This window comes from Anas acuta, chromosome 4 (genome assembly GCF_963932015.1).
Source record: "Anas acuta chromosome 4, bAnaAcu1.1, whole genome shotgun sequence".
Taxonomy (NCBI): domain Eukaryota; kingdom Metazoa; phylum Chordata; class Aves; order Anseriformes; family Anatidae; genus Anas; species Anas acuta.
Window position 1 is genome coordinate 44061370 of NC_088982.1, and position 27624 is coordinate 44088993.

Genomic DNA, 27624 nt, shown 5'->3' on the forward strand with positions numbered 1-27624 from the left:
AAGGATCAGTGCCCAGAGAATAGGCAAGTATCTTGGACACTGTTTATGCAGCTACATCAAACAGACAACAGAATTAACAACCTTCTGTCCTAAACCACAGGCCTGGGGAGCTTAAATGGGAATGTACATTAGCTGCTGCCTCTGTCATCTTTGCTCTATGTCAGATACTGCCAATAGAAGCTAATCGGTCACAAAAGTGTGAGTAAGACTGATTCCTTCCAGCAGAGGACAGTGGTGCACATAAGCACTTGACAGCGTCTTACTGCCTTTATGCCCTTTACTCTCAAATGTGGGATGATGAAGGGTTTAAAATAATGTGGAAGATAATTCATTCAACTAAGAATGCTGTAAAATATTTGTTCTATATTGCCAATTCTCTAATATATTTATATTTTAAGTGAGTTAAATTAGCAGTTCTTCTATAAGAAGAACCAGTTGAGAAAAACCATCAGCAGACACCAATCCACAGTTATTTGCACCATCTAGTTTAGGGATATCACTTTGTTCTTTTTCTTTCCTTGAAGAAAGTTCCTTCTGCTGTACTCAAAGTGTGACCAAGGCAAAATTCCTTTGCAGTAAAGAAGAACTGGCCACAGGTGGTCTTGGATGCTTTGTGAAGAATGGAAGAACCCTGGTGTGTCCTGTTTCCTCCTCTCCTGTCATGGAGTTCCCTGCATATGACATACCCTAATATAATGCCTGTATAGCAGTGTAAACCAATGGAACGGGTAAGATTTCTTGATAATTTTGATATGAGGAAAACCCTGACTTTTTTTTTCTACATAGCCCTATGCAATGTAATGTGGAAACTATTTAATCTTGAAACTTTAGTATATTATTGTTATTTCTGTAACAGATTCATTCATTTACCAATTTTATTCGATGAGCACTGTATTTTATTATTATTTGATACTTTGAAGGGATTGGCAGATTGTTTCAACCTAGCTTTGAGGATGGGTTCCGAGTTTAAAATGTTTACTGGTGTAAAAATTGTAAGTTTGGGGTTATTTTACTTTCTTTTAAGCCTGTTATCCTGCAGTTTTCATAATAATCATATAATCATATTTTCATAATAGTAATATAGAAGCTTTCATGAATAATCACTAAGAAGTTAAAACCTTATGAATATTAAAATCATGTTACTTAAAGTCTTACTCTGCCTTGGTTGCACAGACTTCTGCCCTTTGTGCATATTATTTAAAAAGCAATGGAAGGTACAGAGGGGTTGAAATCTCCTTTCTACATCCAAAACTATTCCCCTGGAACTTTTAGCTATATGGGTGTTGTCTTACATAGAGAGGAAGATTGGAAAGTGTCATTGTTTATGATTTAAATTGCCTCTATGCTATTTTAATACCCTTTCTAGAAAAAATCCTATTACAAAACCTTCTTTCTTTGAGGCCTCATGCCAGTGACCAAGAAGATAATAAATGAAAGCTCACATATCCATATACAGGAAGCTGATCAATCACAGACAAGCAGGGAATAATTGCCTTTCCCAGCAGCTTACTCAGAGTTAGGAAAGGCTACAGATTTGTTCTTTATGTACATTGCACAGCAGCCTCTACTTTGCAGTGTGTTTATAGATCATGCTGTGGCTTGGAATAGGAAAATGTCTTCAGCACTGCATAAAGATTGGTATGATGATAGTTCAGTACTGACTATGCAGACTTGTGTCTTAGAAGAGGGTACATCCAGGGGACACTTTGCTCTGACTCTGATTTTCTTACTACCTTAGGAATTTAACCAATGTCTGAGAGGAAATTGTAATTTTTTAGAGGACAAAAGCCCAACAGCTTATTGTTTAAGCCATAAACATGTGATCTGTCCTGCTTATTTGAAAGAAGATCCTTCTGAATTTCAGTTTATAGGGTCTGAACTCTAAATACTGTTTTCTTGCAAGCCACGTTTATTATGCGTGCTTAGTCTTTTTGCAGGTTGTAGTATCTCCTTTTGGAATATCAGGGAATGGGGTATTTGTTAGATACTTCACAGGCTGTCTGCAGTGTCTTATTTCAGCATATGAAATCAGGAACAAGCAGGAACCCCAGTTAGATTTTGAAGTAGATGGTGTGCCTTTTTGCAGAGTAGAGCTGTAGCCTTATCAAATACGCAGATGTTGTTCAACAGAGAACAGTGATGAAGAAAGTTGTTAAGTTTAGAAACAAACTGTGGGAAAGGATGTTTTCAAACTTTTAGGCCCCTAATGTTATCTGCGTACTTTGAAAACCTTTCATTCATTCTACAGATATAAAGAGAGAAACTTTCTTCTTTTTCTGCAACTTTTAACTAATAAGGGCAATGTTTTTCCACTAGGACCATTGGTTCAGTTTGTCAATCTACCAATAGTGAGAAATGGTAAAAACAAACAAACAAACCTCACCTTGCAGGTGGGAAAAGGGTATTTCTCTTGAACACAAGAGACAGTATTTAAGGAGCTAATATGGCTTGCTCATATGATCTGCTGACCATGTACATGTATGCATGCATTACATGATAGATAGGGTGATACAAGGGGCCTTGTATCAAAGTATGTTAGTGTAAGAAATAGTATCAATTCTTTATTGACAAACAGGTAATACCATTGTATTTCATAAAAAGTATTATTACTTGGAATTTAGGGCCAGATGTAGCTAGAAGAAAAGTCACAATAAATATTTACACATTTCTGTTATACAGTAACAGAAGTTAGAAGTAACACACAGATACTAACAGTTACATAGAAGGTGAATTCATTGTTCCTCAGAGGCTGTAGCAGGATAAAAACTGTATTTTTGCTTCAGTGAGGAGAACCTCTTATACTATGGCTCTCCTCTACTAATTTTCACATGGTTTGTCTTGCCTGGCAGTGCTGCAGTGAGCAAGTGGCTGCACCTGTGGTTTGAATCAGGTGTTGGCAATCTGGTAACTAGTGCCTTGGTGCACTGTATGGCTGTTTGGTTCAGGGCACCAAATTGGAAGCACAGTGGCTGCTGAGCTTATTGTGGCTGGGGAGTTTTGCAATGCATTCTCCAAAGGCAGTATTTGTTTGAGAGGCTTCAGTGCTACTGATCATCTTGTGGTGAGTACTACTGCTAATCCTGCTTTCTAATCAAGTTGTTTTGACAATGTGAAATTCAGTTATTGCGTGTGTTATGCTTTTTTTTTTTTTTTTTTTTTTCCCCAGTATGTTTTTACCATATTGGTGTTGATTTTCAGCAAAGTTATTAAAGCTTCATTATGAGCCTATGGTACTTCTGATATGGTTTCCAGTGCTCAGGGATTAATTTCATCTGGGTGGAAATATGTATAATTTACTTCAAGGGTGATCACTCCTTTTGGTTTGGACACACTATAAAATACAATGTTTTCCAAGCGTTTAAGTTGTAATACAGTAGTTATATTAAGCTTATATTTAGATACAATTCAGTCTGTAGGGAACATGTTTTGCTGCTGGTAGTGCCTTGTTGTGTATCTTTTTTAATAGTATGTTTTTCAAGTAATGGGAACGGTATTTGGAAAGAACAGAGTCTAGCGTAAAGAGTCCAAGTTAGAAAAAAGTTCATAAAGTTACCACGTGGCTCTCATGCATATATTGCCTGAGGGAGCACAGGGAAGAAAATGATTGGTAAGGTTTCAGTTGATCTTCAGTTGACTTGTATGTTCTTTAATTGTATTGGCACCAATGTGGAAGTCCTTGAAAAATGTCTTCCGAGGCTGTGTATTTGCTTTAGTCTTGTTCTTTAGTGCATGCTTTCTTTCTCTTCCATTTAGAAGTGAAACTAACTTAACCCTGTTTGTGTTTTCTTTTTTTTTTGTGTGTGTGTATTCTGATTTTTTTTCCCCCCTGTGTGCATTTTCCAATGAAATTTCAAGGAACTATTATGCCTGAGGCCTGTTATTTCCTAAATTAAGAGCAACAACTCTTGTTTCAGACTATCTGTGACTTTAAATGTAAGGTCAGAGATATAATATTTCAGTAGCATATGGTTTCACATAACCAGTAGTAGACCAAGAACTTTTTCCCTTAACCCCAGGATAAGGGAAGGAATTAAATACTGTTGTACAAAGCACAAGACTAAATCCTAATTGCTGCTTCTGAAGGTAGCATGATGTAGTCTTGCAGCTTGTCAGAAGTATTTAGTTTTAGACGAAGTATACCTTCCAAAATGCACTTGAGATATAGATTGTCTGTTCTGGTATCCTTTTAAATTATTTACGGCTTCAATTTCATGGACTCATTTATAAGATTCCAGCTGACAGCCCCACCCCAGGAAAAAATAGACATGAAGATCTATGTTAAGTTTGCTAAAGAGTAAAAATTTTAGTTGAACAGTCAAATCAGGAATATGTATCTAAGTGTTTTCACTGACTAAGAGAAGGCATTAATGATCAACAAAACCTTCAATTACTAGTGACTTTTTCTATCATGAAAAAAAGTGAAGGAACTGTTCGAAAGAGTTGTCAGGCAACATAATGCTTGAAGTAAGCCAATTATAATAATGACATTAGTCTAAAATTAATTTTTTAATCAAAACCAGTTGAAAGGTAGTCTCAATTGTTGAATCCTGTTAAGGCTCTGTTTTTAGAGAGGGATTTTATTTAAAATGTGGGATTATTTATAAGTTGAATATATTTTAGAATAAAATTATATTCTACAGCCTTAGCACAGTGCTTTGAGTGACTGCCTTTGGTGTTGTTAGTGGTAAGAACTGCTTTTATTGTGTGAAGCAATAAGGATGTGAATTAAAACTGTTTTCCAGATAGAACTTTGATTAATTTCTTCTGTGTTTTTAGTGCAGTACTTTGCATGAAGGGAAAAGAGGGAAAATACTGCAGGTAGATGCTTAAAAGCTTTGAATAAAGTTCCATGTCTTCACGTGAGGCAGCCCTTGGCTCATCTTGTTTCCATGCAATAACACAGACAAGTTTTGCTTGTTTAGAGTTGATTTTCAAGGAGTGGTTTATTCACTTATTTTCAAGATGTTCTATATTCCTACACCTTGCCTTCAGCTGTTTACGGCTATGTGTTGTCATGCATCACCCAAGTGGGCTCAAAGAACCCAGGCTGAAAGCCCTCATCCTGCAAGACAAAATGTCTTTACACTCCAACGTAAATAAATTTTTCCTTCTATGGTTGCGTTGTTGCCATGAGTTCTACACAAACCCTGTAGCATTTGAAACAATCACATTTATCTTCTGCTTTCTTGGTAAGTGACAAGGATGTTGATTACTTTTCATCATTATTTTTTCCATCTGTACTGTATTTAAGCTATACCTTTGTGCTCGATAACTTTTCTGATACCGAAATAGAAAAATGTAAGCGTTTCTTCTTCTCATGAGTGAAAAGCGAATGCCAGGGTCCTTCCTTGAAATTATTCATCCATTTCACTATTTGAATAATATTTATCCCTGTACAAACTTCCAGTGTTCCATACTGAAGTGATGAGTGAAACTGAGAAGAAATGAAGTACCACTACGCAGCAGATTAAGTGGAGAGACATCCCCCAGCCCAACCTTTTTTTTTTTTTTCCATCTTCTATTCCCAAGACTCAAAGGCTGATTGCTTATTAATCCAGGTCATGATTTCTTCATGGACCTGGTACAGATAGTCTTATTCACAGGCACTAATTGAGAGCTTGCAATCAGTGTCACATTGTGACGACACAGAGAAATGAGTCTCTTTGGGTACAAAAGAGGCCAGAACACACAGGAGCAGCTCAAACTTGCTTCCCATTCTGTTACTTGTATATCTAGTGTCCTAACAGAAAGGACTGCCACCAAAGTTATATCAAATATTTAGTCCTGTGTTGTTTGTTCTGTCCCTGGGGCACCATCAGTTCCTGCTGACTGGTTTGAACCGCTGCCCACCAGTGCCAGATCTATTTCACACAGGCTGCAGGCTGATCAAAAGATGGGGACAATATTCTACCAGAATCTTTTTTTTTAATTTCATTTTGAACTAGGGACCTGGATGCCAGTGGGATAATTTGGCCTACAATGAATACTCTTGAGATAGTGTTTTATACGGATTGTGTTAAAGTGGGCCTGTCTTTCAGTTTATTCTTTAGAAATAGTATGAATAATTGTTCAGACTTGTGTCCAACAGCTGTATTAAAGCAATATATCTGTATAAAATATATGGGTAATAGAATGCTTCTTTTACTGTTGTTTTAAAGGTACGGTAAAGAATTAAGTGCTGCTGTTGTCATCTTCCCCCCAAGTAATCTCAGATTTGCCCTTAAACTTCCAATTACAGAAGTGAAATTCTCTCTGTAGAAACTTTTATTAACCTATCAGTCAGTAACTGCTGTGGGACTGAGGTGCTTTAGCTTCAGAAACTGATTAGTAAATTGCAGTCTGAAGCCAGAATGGAAGAGATGCTGTGTGCTTTGCACATATTGCAGCAATGGTTCATTAAGCTTTAATAAATTGGATAATCTTTAAAGTTTGTATTTCCTCCTTGCCTTGTCCAGTATAGCAGTGTGTGCAAGGAGTTCAGTACAAACCAGCAGCAGCGCAGTATAGCCCGACTGTGTCAGAAGGCCATTTCTATAGGCCTTGTTAAAACAAAACTCTAAGGGAATTCAGCAAGAGTTTACAATGAGTAAAGTGTTTGGGATTGATCCCAAAACTTCTGTGAAAGCAAACCCAGAAGAGTTCACATGTGTTAGACAATTGAGGTAATGTCTTTGCCTAAGGTACTTTAGAGACCAGCCTTTCTGGCTTCACCATGTGCCCTTCTTCTCAAAGTATTGGCATTTATAGGATGGTAGCATGGCTTTCTGTCTATAAAGTAGTCCGAAATAGTATTTCCTTTTTTCCTCCTTCCAGTGCTCGCAGCAGTGGCCTTAGCAGCTGTAATAGCATGTGCATGCATTGCTGGCTTTTGTTCTAACGATACCTTTGATCTCTTCTTTTTCTGCTACTGTACACATTAAAGCAACGCAAGTGATTCCATCAGGGCAGTAGCACTGTGAGGAGAAGTGATATTCCGTGTCACTAGACAATTAATGTGTTGTGTTGAATGTACAGGAGGAGGCCAGGAGTGCAGTAGTAACCATGTATTGGAAGGCTATGTGATGTATCTGGCCTCAGCAGCACACTTTGGATTGCTGCTTCCTCTGCTACTGAGGTGGAGATTCAGTGAGATACATGTTGTATATTCAAACTGACTTTTCCATGGATGAAAGAAATGCACATATGTATCAAGAGATATTCTTTTTCCATTTATGATCTTCAATCTCATGGTACTAGACAGGAAGTGTCTAATTTGGGGAGCAGTTTATTACCACTATATGAGTCATGCAAAATTTACTGCTCCTTCTAGGTCCCAGGGAGGAGAGATTTAACCTCTTCTTGGAATCTGCATCCCCAAAGCATGGCTCTTGTCTTCTTACCATGTTCTGAAATACCCAATTAAACATTAACTGGGGAAAAAATATTTTGTTTTAATTTGTCAATTTGTTCATGTGTTGTTTTTTGATGCCAATCTTCATTGATTGCCAGCCACAAAGGACAGGAGCAGCACAACAAGATGTGCTCTGAGATATGCAGGGCTGGACATACTATTTATGTACATTGTGCTAGATAATGCAAAGTACCGTATTCCCTCGATGTAAAGGGGGTAATCTGCCTTCCATGGTAGTTACCATGTGAATTCTGATGTCTTGTAATTACAGCCTTGCTTCCCTAGTTTGTGATCATATTTACTTGATCTTTCTCAATCACTGAATGTTTCCAGGTTTTAATAGTTGCTTGCTTCCTTTGTATAAAATAGGAAATGGATTTTTAAATTAAACAAAGCCATATGTTTAGTCAGGAAGATTTTACTCTAACTTGAGAAGGAAAAAGGAGAAAACTTTATTGGGAAAATACAGGCAGTGTATCTGCTAACCTCTTCTGGACTGAACAAAAAATGAATTTTTGTTTCTTTGTCCAAAATGTACTTCAGAGATCTGAAAATGCATGATAGTATCATAGTAAGTAAACAGAACATTGCAAAAGTATCTTCAAAGGCCAAGGAATAGCTTAAATACAGTTGGAAATTGTGGTTGATATAAAACATTTCCAGTTGGATCTTGTATAGAGTAATTACTTTTGACAAGTTAATTTTGCAAGTGTCCAATTAAGCTATTCATTCATTGCTTCTCTTCACAAAGAGGCTGTATTCACTTAGATGTGAATTTCTACTGTGCACCCAAGAACTGATCCAAATCCATGCAATATGAATTCGTTTAAAGGGCAGCTCTTCATTTTGAGAGTTTGAGAACCCAACTCCAGATCACAAGACTGGCTTAAATCAGGATGGCCATGGTGTTTTTTTGTGTGTTGTGTGGGTTTTTTTGTGGGTTCATTTTTAGTAGCAGTAAGTGCTAATTTCTTAATTGCTTGGCTTCTATTCAGTCTTTTTGAAGCCATTGAGAGTCATATTCTCATTTTTTTCTTTAAATTCACTTTAATTAACAATACGAAATCAAATTTTAGGGGTTTGCTTTCTCATGAAGTCCCCAGACTCCCAAAGCTGTGACTTTAAATGGAATGTCAAATACCAAAATGTGTGGTAGAATTAGAAAAGACAGAACTACTAACTTTGAAGAAATGTTAAAGTAAATAATTATGGAGTGTCCTATCTTAGAGACTGCAGGATGGCACCTGGTATTTTCAGTTGATAATGGAAATTGTTGATTCACTGCTGTTGATGGAAGTGGAAATAAACCAAGACAAGAGCATGCTGTGATTATTCAAAAGGTTCAAGGCTACCTGTAACCTGCCACAATCAATCAGGTGGTTGGTTTTTAGGAGGGAACTAATTATATGCATTAAAGATAGACTTTGGCCTCTAGAAGCTTTAAAAAAAATAAATATAAATTAAGTATCCAGTGCTTATCCTCTGAGTGAGCAGTGCAGGATTAGGGAACTGCCATGCAATTAATCAAGCTAGTGATTATACCAGGCTGAAAACTCAGGGGACCAAATTTATTAGGCCCCAGGCAGGTAATTTACATGATCTGCCCTGGTATTAGTGAGGTGAATTCAACAAGATGTATGATAGTGCTGGTAGTTAGTGCTTCCCCTTAGTCATCTGTCCTGTTTTTTCACTTGCACGGAAAGGTCTCTAGTGGTAATGGACCAGGCCAAAGCATAACTGAACCTTTATGGTTCCTTGCTGCTGACACAGAAGTTTGTAGGTTGCTGTTCCAAATGCCTGTGAGGGGGAGAAAAGCACGGACATGGCAGCAAACCTGGACCAATGTTTCTGGACTTTTTATTTCTTGCATTACTACCTTGAGAGAGACCCTGAGTGCCACCCTCTCACTTCCCACTCAATGTGTGTGTGTGCTCACAGACTGGGTACCTACATGGCTGTTTACAGTCGAGACTTCAGTACTTGAATTCTCTAAATTCCTTTGTCTGTTTTGAAACTTAAGCTATAAATGGATCTCGGACAACAGGTTTCACACAGGGATCTAGATGTCGGGCTGTATCATCCCCCACACATAGTTGGGATTAATTCCATATCTGTTCTGCAACTCTCATGTTGACACCTGTTTGAAAGCAGAAAAGCCTGGCTTTCCCTGCATCGCATGAAGTCACTCAAGTGAGAGAAGGGGGCAGGCCAGGCCATAGGAGTGCATGTTGGGAAAGACAACTGGAAATTTTGAACATGTATTTGATTTCTAGGAGTGGCAGGGGAGTCCAGCAGCTTCATCACCAGTTTTGTCAGTGCCGCCGAGGAAGTGTGTAAGCAGCAGAGATTGTATTTCCCCAATTCTGTTAGCTCGCCTTTCTCAGAAGCTCTGCAGTCTGGAGGAGACTCTCTGTTATAACTTACTGAGTGGCTAAGGAGGCCACAAAAACCTCTCTAATGTAAGGCTTTTCTTGACTTCATGTTCATCACACAGAGTGCTATTTCAGTACCATTGACCTTGGCTTCCTAAACGTGGCTCACCTGATGTGATTTATCTATCCACTCAGTGAATAAATAATAATAATAATAAGAAAACTCAGTATTTGTATGCTGGGATATTTCTCTGAGATTAATTTTATAAAAGAGCTGAAAATCACTTTATATATTGGCTTTGGTATCCAACTCTGGGAATTATGTAGAGGATAACAGTAATATAAATCTTCCATCCAGATTGTACAGCATTGTTTCTACATTTTTTTTTTTTTTTCCTAGCACAGTTACAGTAGGTCTGGGTTCAAGTTCGTATTGTTCCCTCTTGCATCATGGCTTGCTTCTGTATATGAGAAAATAACTATAAAAAGCTCAGTGTCCAGGGTATGCCTCTGACCCCTGTTTTGGTGCAGATAATGTGATAACTCCTGACTCTTAATACAAACAAATACCAGTTTGGGTATAATTATCCTTAACTGAAGCAAGAAAGCTTCCCTAAGCTCCGTTCTGAGGACAGGAAAAAACAGCAACAAACTCCTTGTGGTCTGAATTTCAGTGACAATAGCATTCAGGATGCAGAATAAATGTATTTGGGGAGAGAGGTGCTACAAATGTTAGACCTTGAGGATTTTCCAGGTAGAAAAATAAATTCAGATAGTGCAGTCTTAAGCAGGCTGTGTCCAAGTTGGTGTGGGAGCTGAAGAGGTGGTGCAGTTTTTGACAGAATTATTAAAAGAAAGCTCAGTTTTAAAATAAAAATATTTTTTAAAAAAGCTCAATATTAAAAAAAAGTATTTGGTGTCCAACAGGTGTTGGCAATGAATGACCAGAAAATCTGGTGAAGTTCAACTTAAGTTACATCAAAACGTAATTTAAAACCAACCTGATGTTCTTTTAAGTCATATTAAAAATCAAACTGCTTTTCAACAGCCGTCTATGTCAGCGAAGTACAGGAGTGGCTGCATTTTCTGCCTGTAATTAGTGGTAGCTGAGAGAATTGTGGTGTGGATTTGGCACAGTGCTTATTGCCAATGTAACAACTCAGCTGTGTATCACATACTGGCGATTGCGTGTTTCTTTGCATGTCTAGATTCAAGCTCTGAAGCTTTCAGTTTCAGAGTTTATTCAAATATTTCTTAAGTATGTCATTAGGCGTTAATATACTCAGAGTGCTTCGTATCTTATATCACTGCACTAGTATTTCACTAATTAATCTTCATTTCATTAGTTATATGCATTAGTGTAGGCAAGCACTCCAGGCTGGATTCATTGTCCATGTAATATGTGGTACAATGATTTAAATACGGGAAAAAATGCTCTCTAGGGTATTTAAATGAGGCAGGAGCATAATTTACATATTAGGACAGATCAGGACTAGCCCAACAGTGGATGGTAACTAATTCAACTAGGTTGTAATGGGGGGAAAGGGCAAGTGGAGTCACAGGGGAATGTGATTTATTGAAATGTGTGTATACATGGGCCTTTCAGAAAATTCCTTAGGATGTCAAAAGTAAATGTTCTGCCTGTTCTTCCTCTAATCCATAAGAGGGAGGTGGCCTCTAAGTCTGACCCAGTCTAGATATGGTCCCCAAATGGACTAAACTAAGGGCAGACAACATTTGCTCTATCTACTGTTCTATCCACTCCTATACCAGAAGTAAACACCACCTCTTGTGCAGCAGAGAATGAGGCAGGTGTCTGTGCTTTGGTGTATTAGCACAAGCCACAGAAGAGTCTAAATGTGTTTGGATGTGCTGGACTGTGAGAAGAGCTGGCTGAGGCACCATCATGGTTTTGCTGTTCTGCCTGGGCTTCTACGTATGCTGCTTGTATAACTCGTTCCTGCAGTGGAACAAGCTATTTGCTTGCTCTTTGCCTTGGCATAGCTGTGCGAAACCGATGGCATGCTCATCCTTTGAATTCGGTGACTCTGAGATGTAAATTACTATTCCTTGTTCATATGTTGTCTAACTCTGTCCTTCACAAGAACAGATGAAGTTCCAGAGGCTAATAGCTGTGTCTGTGCCACACTGGGGAGTTTCTCAGTGGTGCAAATAGTCCGATAGGATTTCACCTTAATGAGGACTACTCAGTCATCAGGACACACAAATCTTAGAACATTAAACAAAGCAGTAAAAGCCTATTGCAAGATAATTTTTTTCCTAAATAATGTAAGTACTAACCTAACTATAATATTGATTAACTGATTGAGTTTGTCCTGTATAGTTGCATCAAATTTCATTACATTCATACCTACTGGAGCCTGTAGCCATCCTGGTGGTTGCTGGTTCTTCTTAAAGATAAATAACATAATGAAGTTAAGAGGTTAAACAATAGAGTGGTACAATAACTACTTTTATACAGATGAAAAGAGCCAGAGACCAGTGTGCAACGCTTCAAATAATCCTATTCTTTATTACTAATGTACTTGCCCCATTTGCTCTGTGCTTATTAATGGTGCTGTATTACCCATTAATAATGCTTTTCATTAGCTCCCTTTTATCACCTCCTCCTTCCGCAAATAAATATTGCAATTGTTACTAAATCATGTGTAAGGGATGAAGATAGTTAAACATTTCTGAAAAGACAAGTTATTTTAGCATGCTGTGATTAGCTGACAAGTGAACACAGACATATTATAAGCAGGCAGATATTACAGTGTTGTTGCATTGTCATTTTTGAACTTAATTTTCCTCATTTTGGTTCCTAAGCATAATTAGTATGTGCATGTATGTGTCAGGTGCAAGAAGATATATATGTCTGTCTAGAATTCACATAGCTTTTAAAAATTTTTGGAAGAGAGCAGGGAAGCACAAAAAGCTGTACAGCTTTGATGTATTGCTTCTCAGCTGCAGTAATGCTTAGCTTTGATTTAACAAGAAAATTCTCAAGAATTTACCAGCTCTCAGGAAATCTTACAGTGGATCACACTCCCTAAATTACTACTTTAGAATACTTTACTTTAAAATACTTACTTCATAGAAGTTCGGGTATTTTTTCTTTTCTTTAACGAACAGTTTTCCTGTCTATTGTTTCTTCTGTCCTCAGAGCTGGCAGTTCTGCTTACAACAATTGAATGACTGCTTGGGCTATCCTAGGCCAGAAAGCGGAAGCAGACTAGAATGGGTTAGATGCTACAAAACAGTTTGAAAAGAAAGAGGGTATGCAAAGAATCAGGAATTATTCTCGGATCACAAGAAGTTGTCTGTGCCAGTGTTTTGAAACAGGATGAACTACACTGGCATTTCTGACAGGTGTTGGTCTAGCCTCAAGGACCTCCACTGCCTTTACTAATGAAAAACCTCTGTTATCTAACGTGAGTTCTAACATGTGTCTCTTTTTTTTTTTTTCTGTGACTGAGACTAAAAAGAGATCTTTAAAGCCAAATAGTCCTTTTTGTCTTTCCTATTATCTGATATTTTTTTAGATCTCTGATCATTGCTCTTCCCTGAACTGCCTCCAAGTGGTCTGTTTTTGCTGAAATGTGGTGCCCAGATGTGGATGCATAGCTTAGCTGTGCTGGCTAGTTATGCCACTTTTGTCTGTCAGCTTGTATTTGTTTATGCATACAAATTGTACAATTGATTTTCTCTTCGTATGGTACTAAAACAAGGAAACAAAATCTGTTTAATTCATGTTCGTGATCCTATGGAACCAACAGAACTGATGATACTAGGCGAGGTGTTCTCCATTGTGTGCTTGACCAGGTAATTACTCCTGTCAGAGCCCATGAGCTTGTGATTCTAACGCTTTCCAGTTACTACTAGGAGTTACATAGATTTTCTTAAACACATTAATTGTTCTGCTTGAGAGAAAAAAGTTTAGTTCCTTCCCTGTAAGAGAAAATGATTGCAATACAGAAAACTTTTTAATGATGGTAATTGAAAAAATGAGGTGGTGAGTCAGTCTTCTCCAGGGGATTTTTTGGAATGTAATGCCATTGTAGCCCATTTGACTTATCAGTTGCACATCAAGATTTTTTTTTTAGCAGGGTTTTTTCTTTTTACCCCCGCTGAATGAGTTGGAAGAGGAGACTTGTGTTGAAAATGTACTTTTGCAAATGTACAATGGTGTTGCAGTCAAAGGTGATGATCACCTCTGGAGCGATGGCTTATCCTGTCAGTTCTAAAATTCTGTTTAAACTTCAGAAATCTATAGGATTCAGGGACTTTTTTTAAGTTAACTTTTCTGTCATTTAATTTTCATAATTATCCCTTACAGCATTGAAATCAGAATGTACATTTGAACATTAGAATATGCGTGTTTGTAAAAAGCTGGTTTTAAGGAGAATCAGTCCTTTGCATGGAAAACATCAAAAAGATGGAAATGATCAGGGAAGGGTACTCTTATGGACTGGAGTATGTGCACGAAGGTGAGCTCTGTCCCTGTGGCTTGGGCAACTGAACTGATATAGTAAGTAGGTTATCAGACCACCTCAGTCCAAAGTTCCTGTGGTATCTTCATAGCACAGTCTAGTAGTCATCTAGATGGAAAGAAAATGACTTCCTACCTGCTCATAACACGGACTTTGTTCTGAGCATCAACTTTAGGAAGAGAAAGAAGAGCAAATCTTCAGTCCCCTTAAACAGTCAAATAAAATAATAAGAATTAAGGAGGAAGGTCTAAAGTTGTGCCAGTTATCACAGGAGTGTGGGAACTGATGAGAACTTAAAAGGCTTTCTTCTTTCTAATTAACTTAGGCATCTCCATCAGCATCCCTGGTCTCTAAAAAGCTGTTATTTCAAGGCCTCCACAGAGACCAAGATGTGTGACATTCTTCACCACACAGGTGATCTGCAAAGAGGAGACGGTGATGCGAGATCCTGAGACTATGATGTGGCTTAATAATATTTACTGCAATTTTTGTGATCCTGTGGATTTCATGAAAAAGAACTGTAGCTGTTGTGAAATTTTGGTGACTAATTTGCTTATACTGTATTGTAATTGCAACAATAAAGGTGAGGTGAGATGCAGTAAATTGCCCCAGAGATGATTTTTAAAGCACCATCTGTGGCCTGATCCTTCTGGGTCTGTGAGAGTGGTATTGTTCAGGAATCTGTTGTGTGGCGTACAGGTGGTTTATTCTGCTTGTGCCTGCTGATCAGCAGTAGCCTGTGTTGGTGGGGGATTCCTCCACAAGGAAAGATGATGATACTTGTCATTGCTTTTGGAGCAGAAGTGCTTCCCACAGGCTATAACATCGTGTTTTATTTTGATTGTCAATTTCCCACAAGACTGCGTTTCCTGAAAAGGGCGAACAATTAACCAAATGCTCGTTATTGGGCTTCATGTATTTGAACACAATCTGATATAATTGATTCAATTCCACTAAGTAGCATGCGATGATGTTGTTATTTTAGGTGCACTGTACAGGGGAAATTGTGGAAAGAAGAACTCCCTTATGTCATGTCCTTATTTTGTGACCTTTGATTATGACCAATCCATGGTCTTCAACTAAAAACAAAAAACCCTTAATCCTGTAAGAATACATCCAGGATTCCCTGAAGGCATCACTCAAAGTTGATGTAAGGGAATCCATATTTAATTTGTATACCTTTCACCACTCAGCTCCTTCAGTTAGCTTCAATTCACTCACTGGGCCACAACAGGCAAAAACTAATTGCTTGTTCTTTGCCAGTTTTACAAGCAGGACATCATAGGGTGGTAGCAGAGTAAAAGGGAAAAAAAAAAAAGTACTACTTTACTCCAGAAGATTTGAAAGAAATCTTACTCTTGCAGTTATTTTTAAAGGGGACAGCAGAGTTTTGCAGTCAGTATTTGTGTTGTGATGGTGAGAAATATCACCAAGAGGCATATGCTATGCCATCAGCTGAACCTCCCAGGACCTTAAATTAGCAGGTGCCCTTGTAGGAAACCTACCACTAGGATGGCAGATAAAACCTCAGTGGGAAAGCAGACTTTTAACGCTGTAAATTTTACTTCACTGCTGTGCAGTGGCAGTACTTCCTTGCCAGTCAAGCTGGCATCCCATTGTACAGTTGTCCATGTGAAAAGAATGAGCTGAAGTGCCAGGCTGAGCAGGAGCGTTGAGATATGAGCACTCTGTGGCCCAGTCAGAGCTTGCACACAGCGTGTGTTAGTGTGGTACATGCCTACAACATTCCCGGTCATCCCAGATCTCACTATCTTGTAGTTTTGGCATTTGGCATGGCTTTCGTTTGGAAGAGCAATACCTCCTTCTATTGATTTCACACCTGTCACTAGCGTGCACTTACTATTTTGTAGTATCAGTAACATAAATGTATTACTATCAAATGTTAATGAAATGGGATTTTGTGTTAAAGCTCCTATCAATATTCATCATTTGTTTAAAGACATTTCTTCCAGTTTTGACCATTTTTTATTTACAGAAAACACGCACGCACAAAAAGCTCACATGATATTTGCCCAGAGCCTTTTAATCTCTTACTGGACATTGTACTTGTAAGGTACTTTCATTAGGGCTAGTTACCGTTCATGTTTTATAGTGCTGGTCAGTTAGAACTTGGTTACTGAATGAAGCAGTTCAGTGATGAGTGATTACTAAGCAGAGCACATCTAAATTCAAAACAAGGAGTGTACCTTCATGTTTGTAGAAGTTTTAAGTTGTCCTTTCTTTCCTTCTGCTCTTAGCAGGTAGTAATAATGCTTAGGTAAAAGTTTGTGTGATAATAATTAGCTAAATGCTAATACTGCTTACAATTTTTCCTCTAAATATCATTCTGCAGGTTTGAAGTAATCTTTTTGGCCTGATATGTCTCAACGTATGCAAATGGGATAAATATGTGTTAGGTCATAACATAAACAGAGACATGAAAAACATAAATGAAGACCTATAAAAGGACAGATTTTAGTAGAAGATACTTGTTCATCTATGTAATTCCAGCCCCATTGCGCTATTTGCGGTGCCTTTCATTCAGCTGCAAAACCTAACTACGTATCATTTATTGGAATAATATTTCCAGTTCCCTTTCCTTTCTACCCTCAAGTTATGTGCTTGTGGTTGTTTGTGGTAAAGCTTGATTCATTAGTTACTGAAATTAGTGTGCTGTTAAAAAGGTTGGATGCTGCTGAAGACTAAGAAAAACTGGTTAAAAATAGGAATTTGAAAAATCAGGGTGAAATGTCTTATTGGAATCTCTATTGCAGATAACCTCAGTTCATTGTAGAATAGAAACTATGGAAAATGCATTAAATCCCATAATGGTAAGCAGTCAGCATTGAAGATTCTGTATCATATAGTAATTTGTCTTTAATCTTAATAAATGTTTTAGCTCGTTTCAAGCAGTTTTGCTTCATTTCATGTCTTTTGCTATAGGCTTGAACCAAAATCATATAAAGTAAATGAGAAGATAATATTTCACCTTTACATCAATAGGCTTTGGATCCAATGCTATGACTCATGGTAGCTCTGTGGAGTTCTTATTATTGCACTTGACTGATAATACAATGGCTATTCAACTAGCCAGGAATTTAAATAGATTTGGGGAAAAATGAAACTTTTCTCATTTGGCACGCAATAGAAAACAAGTTTGGATTTTTTTTAATGTTTTGCTTTTCTTTATAAAAAGTTCTTTGGGTGTGATTTGTAACATTGCTGATAATGCAGATATGGTATTGGGCAACACCTAGCTTCAGATCTGTCTGCATTTTACGTCAAGTTTAGCTTGGCAATCTTCAGCTCAAGTGCACAAGCTTTTTTAGCAGTCTGTAGTTCCTGTAGAATAAAAACAGCTGCAGGAAGGAGAAGCAGAAGACTTGCAAGTATTCAAGTAAAAAAGTCCTCTTTTCAGTCTGAGACTGGTATGCTCAAGAAAGGCTACCTTCGCTGTGTGCATAGGTTCCTTTTTAGAGATGCTTTTATAGAGCTCGGTTCCTGTGCCTCTGTGTTCTGATGTTCCACACGTTCCTAAGCACAAAATAAATTATTTTATTGAAGGAGTGTCACTTGCCATCAGACCAGGCTTCAAGACGTTAACTTATTTTTATACTCAGAGGGCGTATGAGTGAAGTCACGGCTGTGGCAACACTCCTATCACAGCAAGAATTTGTTGTTCTTGTCTAGAGCAGCAGAGTGTGTTACTTTCAACTGCTGTTTGCTTTGTTCTCATTTTCTCTTGTATTATCAGTGACAAATGCTAGTGAGATATGCAACCAGCAGTCTGCTCTCTTGACTCAGGTGGTGCTTTTTTTGGTGGGGAAAGTGATGGGAGCAGTGGGTGTGAGTTGGGTTTTTGTTGTTGTCGTTCTTTTCCTTTTATACAACTCATTAAATTCATTGTTCAGTAGCTAGACTGGTAGGTGGGATTTCAGACTTGCATTCTTCAGTCAATTCTTTCACTTCTAGGTTTGTGTTTGGAGCTCACATCAGCCTTGTCTAAGCACTAGTATCATCTTGTTTTTCAGTAGCTATGTGAAGTAAGTTACTGGTTATAGAGTAGTTTGTAATGGATGCATTGGATCGTTGACCACCGCTGCAGCTGTCAAGCTGGCATGCAGGATAGCCAGGAACAGAACGGACAGTGGAAGCTTCTCTGCTTCCTCAGTCTTAGAGGAGAGCTGTTGTGAATGGTTTTAATGCAGTGCTCTGTCCATGCTTTAGCTCTGTGTATAAATGAAGCTTTCACAGTTCTTAGTGTCTTCCCATCACAAGTTCAGTGACAGTTGCCCTGGAACTACTGCTTATGAAATGCGCAAGGTTTATGGTCTGTAAGACTTCGAACTTTGGAAGAAACCCACAAAGTGTGAGGAAAATGTAAAACCTCCCCAGGTATGATATAATCCAAGGACTGCAGTGTGACCCTCTCCTCTGAGCGTCACATAGGACTGCTCATATCCCCTGCACACCCAGCATGGAATTACAGCCCTGGCTTTTCTCATTCTAAGCCACTGTATAATTTCTGCACAAAGCTCTTCCTTGGTGCTTGGAGAATAAAGTAAATGCAGCTTTCTTCTTGCTGTAACGAGTTGGGAGTATTTAAACCTTAATTAGGGCTTTGTGTTACGCAGAGTAATGGTTTCATGGACCAAATCAGAAATAAGCAGAGGAAGGGTTTGGGACAGGTAGATTTTAAGATTTGTTTACAGTAGTTTCTAGTCCGTTTCAAAATTGCCATGGGCAATACTAGTAAACCTGCAAACTTTTCACTGCACCAGCTGCCTCGAAGAACAAAGTTCCTTGTTCTGAATGCTGTATTAATTTGAGGGAAAGCACTGAACTTTGTTTCTTTGTTTGATGTAGAAAAGAAACCTGTTGTTCCCGAAGTTGCTTTGTTTTACTAGGAGGAGAGTTGGGGGGGAGAAAGCAGCTGAAGTTTCTGCCTCTGTTAGAATTTCATGACAGTATGTAAGCAGTTATATTTCTCCTGAGCTGTCAGTAGCTCAGTCTTCTACTTTGATTAGATCCGTGACTAAAAAAATTACCATAATCCACTGACAGGCTTGAAGAAAGCCATAATAAGACTGATAACAATGTGTCAGTTAAGAGGCTATTATATTTTACTGCCTTACTACAGCAGACTAAAAATCTATTCAAACTTACCATTGATATAACTGGAGCCTTTAAAAAAATAAAAAAAACTGTTGCCTGCCCTAGTCTTAATAATTATGCCAATGGGAGAAAGAGCTAAAATATGTACCTGTTTACATGAGAGTTTAGATGTTGACAGTTTTACTGCAAGCATACGGAGTATCTACAAATACAGGATCTTGGATTTTTTTTTTTTCTTCTTTAAATGGCAAACTTAGGAATCTGGGCTAGAAGCAAGCACAGGATGAAGAATATGACTTTGAAACACTACAAAATGACAGCTCAGGCTTGCAAAGTCCTTTTTGTGGCATCTTCACAGAATGTTACGTATCTAGAAAGGGAAACGTGATCTCTGCTTCAATCTCTACTCCTGTTACCTGTCATCACCTACACAAAGTTTTTGGGGTAAACCAGTGCAGGCCTTATGCTGATGGAGTTTATACTGTATTTTTTTTTTTGTTAATTTCTTGGTATTTCAGATAGAGATATTTTACTTGGTTGTTTAGATTCTGCAGGACAAAGTTTGGTGTTGACAAGAAGGTTGGTGGCATTGTCTGTCTGCACGTTGGGCATAGAAGATAGCCTGAGGAATGCGGTTGGACTTCATTATCCATATGGGTCCCTTCCAACTTGGGATATTCTATGATTCTGTGACTGTGTTGACCCTCTGGCATAAATTAGGCAGCTCTAAGACATAAATTAGCAATGTGCTTTTCATGTTGTCCTGTTGGAACCCTTGAAGTTGCAAATTGTGGTCATCACTGCTTGTTATATCATCTGCTACAACCACAAAGAACGTGGCTCTCTTATCTTTGTATCCTTTCTAGCACCACTTCGCCTTTTCATTGAGCTAGATAAGTGTGACTTCCTTGTTTGCTCCTTGCAAATCTTGTTCTCCATGCCTTTGGCCATCTTGGTGACTCTTCTCTGGATGTTTTCAGATATTTCTTATCCACCTGAAACTGGGCACAGATTCCTGAAGCTTCACCAGCACTCAGTAGAAGGATAACTCCCCTTGATTTGCTGGCCATGCTTCTCCAAATACAATTGGGTACATAGTTTGCCTTGCTCATTACAAGCAAACACTTGCTGCTCATGTTCAGATCGGTGTCTATGTGTCATGTTCTTTTCAACACGGTTGAAACTTGCCCGTCTGCCTCCCAGTGTGTATTGGTGCATGGATTTATTCTATCTCAGGTGCAAACCTTTGCATTATTCTGGAATCTTATTGTTATGGCTTTACTACTATTGAGCAGTAGAGTCCCCAGTGTGAATTCCTGGCATATGTTGCTCATTTCTGACTGGCAGCCACTGGACAGTCAGTGTTCTTTGAGCACAGCTGTGCAACCTGCTTTCAGCCTGCCTAGCTGCTCTTCCAGCCTGCGGTTCTTCAGCTTCCAGAAACCTTACTAGCATCTCTGCAGGTTACACCCACCATTCTCCCCTTTTCCATTTAGCTAGTCATTTGATCATAGAAGGCAATTTTGTTAAGCATGATTTACCCTTAATTCCAGTGCTGGCTTCTCCCTTCTTCTTTTGTGTGTGTTTGGAAATGGATTCTGAAACAATGAGCTCCACAATTTTCAGGGTTTCAGGTGAGAAGGTCCTCCTTATTCTCCTTATTTTCTTAAAGACTGATGTAGCACACCTATTCTCTAGGCATCAGTGACCTGAACACCATAAATGTATGGTGATAAATACAAATGATGGTAGTGACTTTGCCGTTGGATTGGCTGAAACTTTCAGCCCCGTGAGGGCTTCAGGCTCTTTTTGGTCTTGTGGATTTGAAAACATCCAGCCTCTGGAAGTAGTCATAACCTGTTGCTACTCCATTGCTGACCACACTTCTCACTGGTCTCATTAGGAACTTTGCTACAACCTCATCTTCAAACATGCAGAGATCTGGGTGCAAAGCCCACCTGTGAAGACTAAGGGGGGAAAAAAAAAAGGCACTTTTTGGATGTCTTTATTACCCATTACTCAGTTCTGTTGGGCTTGTAATGCAAAGATCATGAAATTGCCTGAGAGATTTTAATTATCTGACAATTGATGTACTCGGTAATTTGGGAACCTTTAAAGAAGCTAAGTGTATTCATTATTCTTGTCTTGTACCAGTATCTCTTCTATTCATCCATGCGATGAATTTCATCACTCATTTAGAGGAATTGAAAACAGTCTGTCAAAAAGATTGAAGTTGTTTGCAGGTTGGTAAAGGCTGTAAGTTGTTACGATGTCACTAACCATTAACATAAAAGAATTTTCCACAAGTATTTAACACAGTTTCTCAACAGGGTCTGGGAAAGAAGTGGACTTTGCAGCACTCCACAGGTGAGCATCTTAGAAGTTGAGGAGAAAAAGGTCACAGCGGTTGTCTGGTTTTATGTGTATGAAAAGATCTCAAGCTGCTTTTGGCATTTCCATTCAACCTTGCTGTTTTCTAGAAGAAATGAGAGAAGCAATGACTGATGGTAGTAAATTTAATAGTGAGGTCCTGTAGGGTAAGCATAGATTTATTTATTTTAAATAGAGGAATCAATCCACCAAAAACTTTGGCATAAAGCCTAGGTAAGAGATCTCAGATGTAGGAGCTGGCAAGTGACACTGGGGCTTTTCCCTTTGGTTTTCTTTACTAACCTGTTTAGAAAAGTTTACAAGCAGTGGGCATTGCGTATAGTCTTTTGGTTTGGCTTGGTGAGGCTCTTGGGTTTTCCATGGGGTGATCACTAGATTCCTTGCTCAGCCAAAATTTGGCAGTCTGTGTGTTGGAGTCTGACTTTTTGTTTGACCACTGTCACTTTTTTCCTGACTCCATCAACTAGTTGCATCTACTGTCTCATGAAGTTCAAGGTGTTTGTCTCTTGTTTTGAAGGCTCTTTTCTCTCTCACACTTCCTGCATCTCCTGCAATATTTTACTGTTTATTCCTACCTCCAGTTGCCAATCACTGTAACCTACTTAACCTTTTAATGCTTCTTTTTCATGCTATGATTTATATTATGTGCAGGCCCTGGTCTGCAAACAGTCTTCATTCAAAGCCCTTCTAAAAAGTCTGTGACTACAGAAGTTTACCATTAGGTAAGCAGCTGTCTTATGCTGAGACCATTCTTCTTCATACTGCCCAATATTATCCCCATATTTCCTTGTATTTTTCCTTTATTTTTTTTTTCCTTCCTGTATATTATTTCAGTTGCGGTAGTGCTTTGTGGTGCAGTGGACATTTCCCTCTCTCCAGATGAAGGGTGCTTTGTCTTGATTCATACAGCACGTAACAGCATGGCTTGAGTTGTGCAGGCACTGTGGTTTACACAAACAATGACAGGGACAATATTTATGGCCATGGCTTTCTTTTTTATCCAAAAGATGTTTCTGTGCAAACCTGAAGAACAGAGGCTGCAGAAGAAAAGTTAATTCTGTCTGATATTTTTTTTGACTCGCATAGCATTCCAGCTGTAAAATCATGGGTGTAGCAGAGAAAAATCACATGCCTGTAATTTGTGCTGCATGGTCTCACTAGGAACTTTGCTACAACCTCATCTTCAAGCAAGTCAAATTGTTGGAAAGACATAGCACATGCTTTTGAAAAGTCATGCACAAAAGGAAACAATCGTGCAATTAATTTGCATCCCATCCCATTTTGGGCTTTCACTTGCAGGGCAGCATTTTAACATCTCTGCTTCTGCATGAGCCGAAGTGCCAGAACCAACTAGTCAAATTGATTGCTACCTGTCAGCAGGCATTAGCTATTACATTTTGCAGATGCCAAGAGGAAGTACAAGTGCATGTTGCAGCTGCAGATGGGCCACTTAGTGGAACCCCATGAAATAGAGCTCTTCTGGAAAGCATATTCCTCAAGTGCTGGTTTGTCTCATGCTCTTCTTTAATCTCAGCACATTAGATAAATGTTTATCAGATGTTTGAGTTTCATGACCATGCACGATGACAGTGCAAACCTATTTGGTAGGTCCTCATTAGAATTTGAGTCAGTTCTTACTCCCCCATATGTTCTTTAAAGGGAAGCATTTATGAATAGATGATAGATGTAAGTCTTATACTAGATAGTTCTTTTTTTTTTTTTTTTTTTGTCTAGATAGATGGCTGGTAGGAAAAGCAGACACTCCCTTTGAAAGAGTATGCTTTAATATTCTCCCGTCCCTCCTGTGTATGCTGCTTGCTGCTTCAGAGGATTCAGAATCTAAAGCACTGATGGAATCTGTGGCAATCAGCCCCTGGACTATGGGCGCAATTGTAATTCAAATGAACTAATGGCAATAATAAGATGACTGATATATTCTGTCTGTATATAATCCGCAAACAATACCTTGATATGTTTGCTATGTTTTCACCTTTCTCTGTGGAAACTGAATATTTCTTCTTTTTTTCTTTTTTTGAAGCAGGATGTGTTTCATTACAGCTGTATATGAAGAGTATTTCACATGTATTAAAGCATAATATAAACAAACAACAATGTTGTCATTAATGTGCAATTAGCAGACCTCTTTCTGCTTTTGGGATTGGTTTTCTCACTCTCTTCTTTCTCCATTTTCTTCCCATTTCTCCAGCCCCCAAGCGTTTTCCTTTGTACCTTTGAGTAGGTGTGTGTGTTGTTGTGTTTTTTTTTTTTTTTTTTTTCGTGACTCTCACTGATTGCTTTTGGATCCAAGCACTGAAATAGACTTATTTTGGAGTATCTGAACTTAGCCGTGTCTTTGTAGTCAATATACAGTCTGTAGCCTTCAGTGCACGTATTCATGTATTGAAATGGAAATAAAATTCAAATGCGAGTTCTGTTTTGGCTGGAATACACAATGTCATTATTACATTCTAGCTTTAATACTTGCTAACCTGTGATTTTTAGGGGCTGTGACAAGCTGTGTATTAGCTCCAAGCAATATATACTACCGTCATCATAACTTTTCTCTGCTTTAAGCTACTACTTTATTTTTCAGGCTTTCGTGCACCATCTGTGATCTTAGAACAGCTTTTCTTTGAGCTTTACTTGATCACAAAGAGAAATCTGCCCACATCCTAGCATTCTTGACTCTGCAATTAACTAGGTCTTGGGAAAACAGTGGGAATTACTTTATCTATCCCTAACCTCACCAACGTCTAAATCTAAACTGACTTGAGTCTTGCATTGAATATTCCAGTGCAGTTAAAAAAAAAAAAAAAAAAAAAAAAAAAGGAAGGGAAGAAGAGGTTCCACAAGGAAAAAGCAACCTTGAAGATGACTGTAGGTTTACAGACGAGGTTTTTCTGTTTGAGGTTTTAGCAAGTCACAACCCAGGAGGAGCATATACGTGGGCTATAAATCACGGTTATAAATATTTTCAAAACAAGATGGGAAATCTGCTTCTGAATCTGAACCTGTTCTGTGACATTAAATGGCCTTTAGGGTGTCATCTGGGCTCAGTGATCACTGTCTGTGTTCTGCCACCGTCTGCACGTCCTCTTTCTTGTTAAGTCCCGTAAGTTTTCCGTCTGTTCATGTTCTCTGATAAATTCCTTCAGCCAGCCCTTCAGTTTTCTCCAGCTGCCCGATGAAATGCCTGCCACAGCAGATGCTCTGGCTTCATTCTTAAAAACATATCCTAGATGTTTTCATCTTTTTTTTTTTTTTTTTTTGATACCTTTGGAAATAAAAGTTGTCAGACACTCTACTGAACTTGAGCATTTGTTGTCAATTAATTAAGTTTGATTGAATGTCTAGTATTTTCCAGAGGCATTTGCTTTCAAAAGATACTTGCCTATGTCATTTTGTCCCTCTGGATTTCATTATGTTCATTATGTTGGATTTCTTTATCTTACATTCCTTTGCTAAGATGAAAATAATATGTGAGATGAGCATTTGCAGTTGAGTCTGTAGAGGTTTAATGGCAAAATTAGAAGTGACTGCAAATGCAGCTGTTTGTTTGCCAGCTCATTACACTACTTTCTCTGTTTTTTTCCAGTGACTGCCATGATACTTCTGGAGTACAGGGGTGACTGATCTTCTGGTATTCCTTTGCCTCCTAATAAAGTACTTTCTGAGAGACGAGGGGACACCGTAGTCCTGGCATTAGCTCCATGGTGTTAGGCTGCGGGCAAATCAACTCTTTACTGATGATTATTTCTTGAGTTGTTACAAGGCAGCCTTGCCACTAACCCAGGTCAGAGAGTGTGATAAGCTTCTGGAACATGTTTCTGCTGTCTTCATGATGGCTTACCTGTCAGTACACCATCAGTTTGCAATTGCATATGGATTCTCTGGGTGTTTCAAGCAGGCAAACCAAAGCTTACTGGCATGGTTTAGTCTCTGAGCTGTATCTGCAGCGCTCTTGTAAAATGGTTGCTTTCCTTCAGCGTTTGGTGAACGGTGCGTGCTACTGCAGGCGGGAATGACATTCCGTGCGTGTGCAGTAGCAGCTGGAGCATGCCGCAGCTTTACGGAGGTAAGGCAGCCTGGCATGCACCCGGGGGGAGGAAAAAAGTTCCAAATCCAAGTACGTTTTGAGGTCATTAATGTGTCACTGCAGTATTATGGTTAGAGGGGCCATTTAATTACCATTAATTGCTCACAGCTCATTGTGTGGCTCATGAAGGATTTACTGAAAAGCACCTTATAAAAGGTAGACACAGCTTTGAGGGAAGTGCATCTTCTCTCATGCTCTCAAGCTCCATTTATATACATTTTTTCCATGCAAGAGTCAGTGGTATCAATATTATTTTTATTTGCATAATATTTGTGGAATGACAGAGGTATTTTAAGTACAAGGCGTGGCAGGAGAAAGACTTACAGGCAGAAGCCAGCTCTCCAGCATGCATTGTGTTTTAGAAAGATTTTTGATAGCAGGCGAGTAGAATGTCCTTTGCACAGAGAGAGCAGATTTATCAAGACTTCCTTCCCTTTCTTCACCCTCCCTCCTCCTTTGTTCCACATTCCTTTCAGCTTATTTTTGTATGGGTGGCTTTATTCTTTGATAGAGACTGCATTTTTTCCCCTTCTTGCAGCTTGTTGGCTACAAAGAGGAAGAAGTGACAGGTTTGAAATAAAGGTAATGATAGGTAATGGTTCATATTTCTCTGCCAGTGCAATCAGAGAAAAGCACTCAAAGCACTTTCATATGATAGCTTCAGTACAAAATAAAGTAAGCAGGTTAAGGTGAAAAAGAATTAATGGTGTAAGGGAAGGATGTTACAGTTTTATTATAATACCGTAAGATATTTTAGGACTAGCAATGTGCTTTTTAATATTTACTGGTATCTTAATCCCACCTGTCTGCTTTTTACAGCCCCTCTGCTGTTTTCTTTTCATTTAAATAAACACATTTAAAAAATGAACAACCAAATAACCATGTGATATGGCTAGAACAAGCAGTTGAAATTATCTCATCTTCCTCATAGGAGCTCTCAGAATTACATCTTCCTTAAGTGAGAGGTTATACTTAACAAAGACAACTAGAACTGGCTTAATTTTTTCATTGCTTGAAGAACCCAGCAGAGCCTTTGGTAAGCTATGCTATTGTAGAGTCTTTCAGTTGTACACATCAATATTTATTTTCCTGGGCTGTACAGTAGCTTTGCACATCTCTTGTTATATTGTCATTTTAAAGTTTTGATTCCTACTTTGTAACTTCAGTTTTGGTGCTGAATCTCACTTCCGTTGTGTGGACCTATGAATATGTCTAATGGCACAAACAGCATTGCCTTTTTTATTGCAAATTTTGCCCTTTACTAGTGTGAAAAATAACTTTCTAACAATAGTCAGTTGTTTGAAAAACCTCCATTTGTCACATCTGTGTCATCTTTCCTGGTGAAAATGGACCGTGACTGTCTGTGCTTCTTCTCATAACGCGCATTGTCCTGAAATGTCACTGGTCGTATGTGATAACATCCTTTAAGTGAACCCATTCCTATTAGTCAGTGTACCACAAATCTTTCTTTTAGCTTTAGCCTTTCGTCTTTGCCTTTGTATTTTATTAATTTTTAAAAGGACCAGTTTGTGCCAGAACTGACAACCCTGCAGTGTTTTTACATAGCTGCTTCCCTGATCTGCCTACACTACTTTGTTGCTGTTACCATTTGTTGTACTGTATTTTTTCAACAACACAGTGTCTAGAATAATGGTTTTCTTTCTACAGAAGTTATTCCTACGTGCCATGGTGATCTGTGATACACATCATTACTGCAACTGGTTGTGTATTCTTCCAAGTTTTAACAAAAATTCAATTTCCATCCTT

At 38.5% G+C, this 27624-nt stretch overlaps 1 long non-coding RNA gene across 6 annotated transcripts in view; it reads left to right on the plus strand.

Moving 5' to 3' along the window:
- The first annotated feature begins 2911 nt into the window (after positions 1 to 2911).
- Positions 2912 to 27624, plus strand: part of LOC137856068 (uncharacterized) — a 216729-nt gene continuing 192016 nt past the window's right edge. For 4 of the 6 annotated variants that reach the window (XR_011096181.1, XR_011096179.1, XR_011096178.1 and 1 more), the window contains exon 1: positions 2913 to 3061. This is a non-coding gene — a long non-coding RNA (uncharacterized lncRNA). Of the gene's footprint in view, positions 3062 to 27624 lie in introns of all 6 variants that reach the window. The other 2 variants (XR_011096180.1, XR_011096182.1) reach the window with 1 other exon arrangement.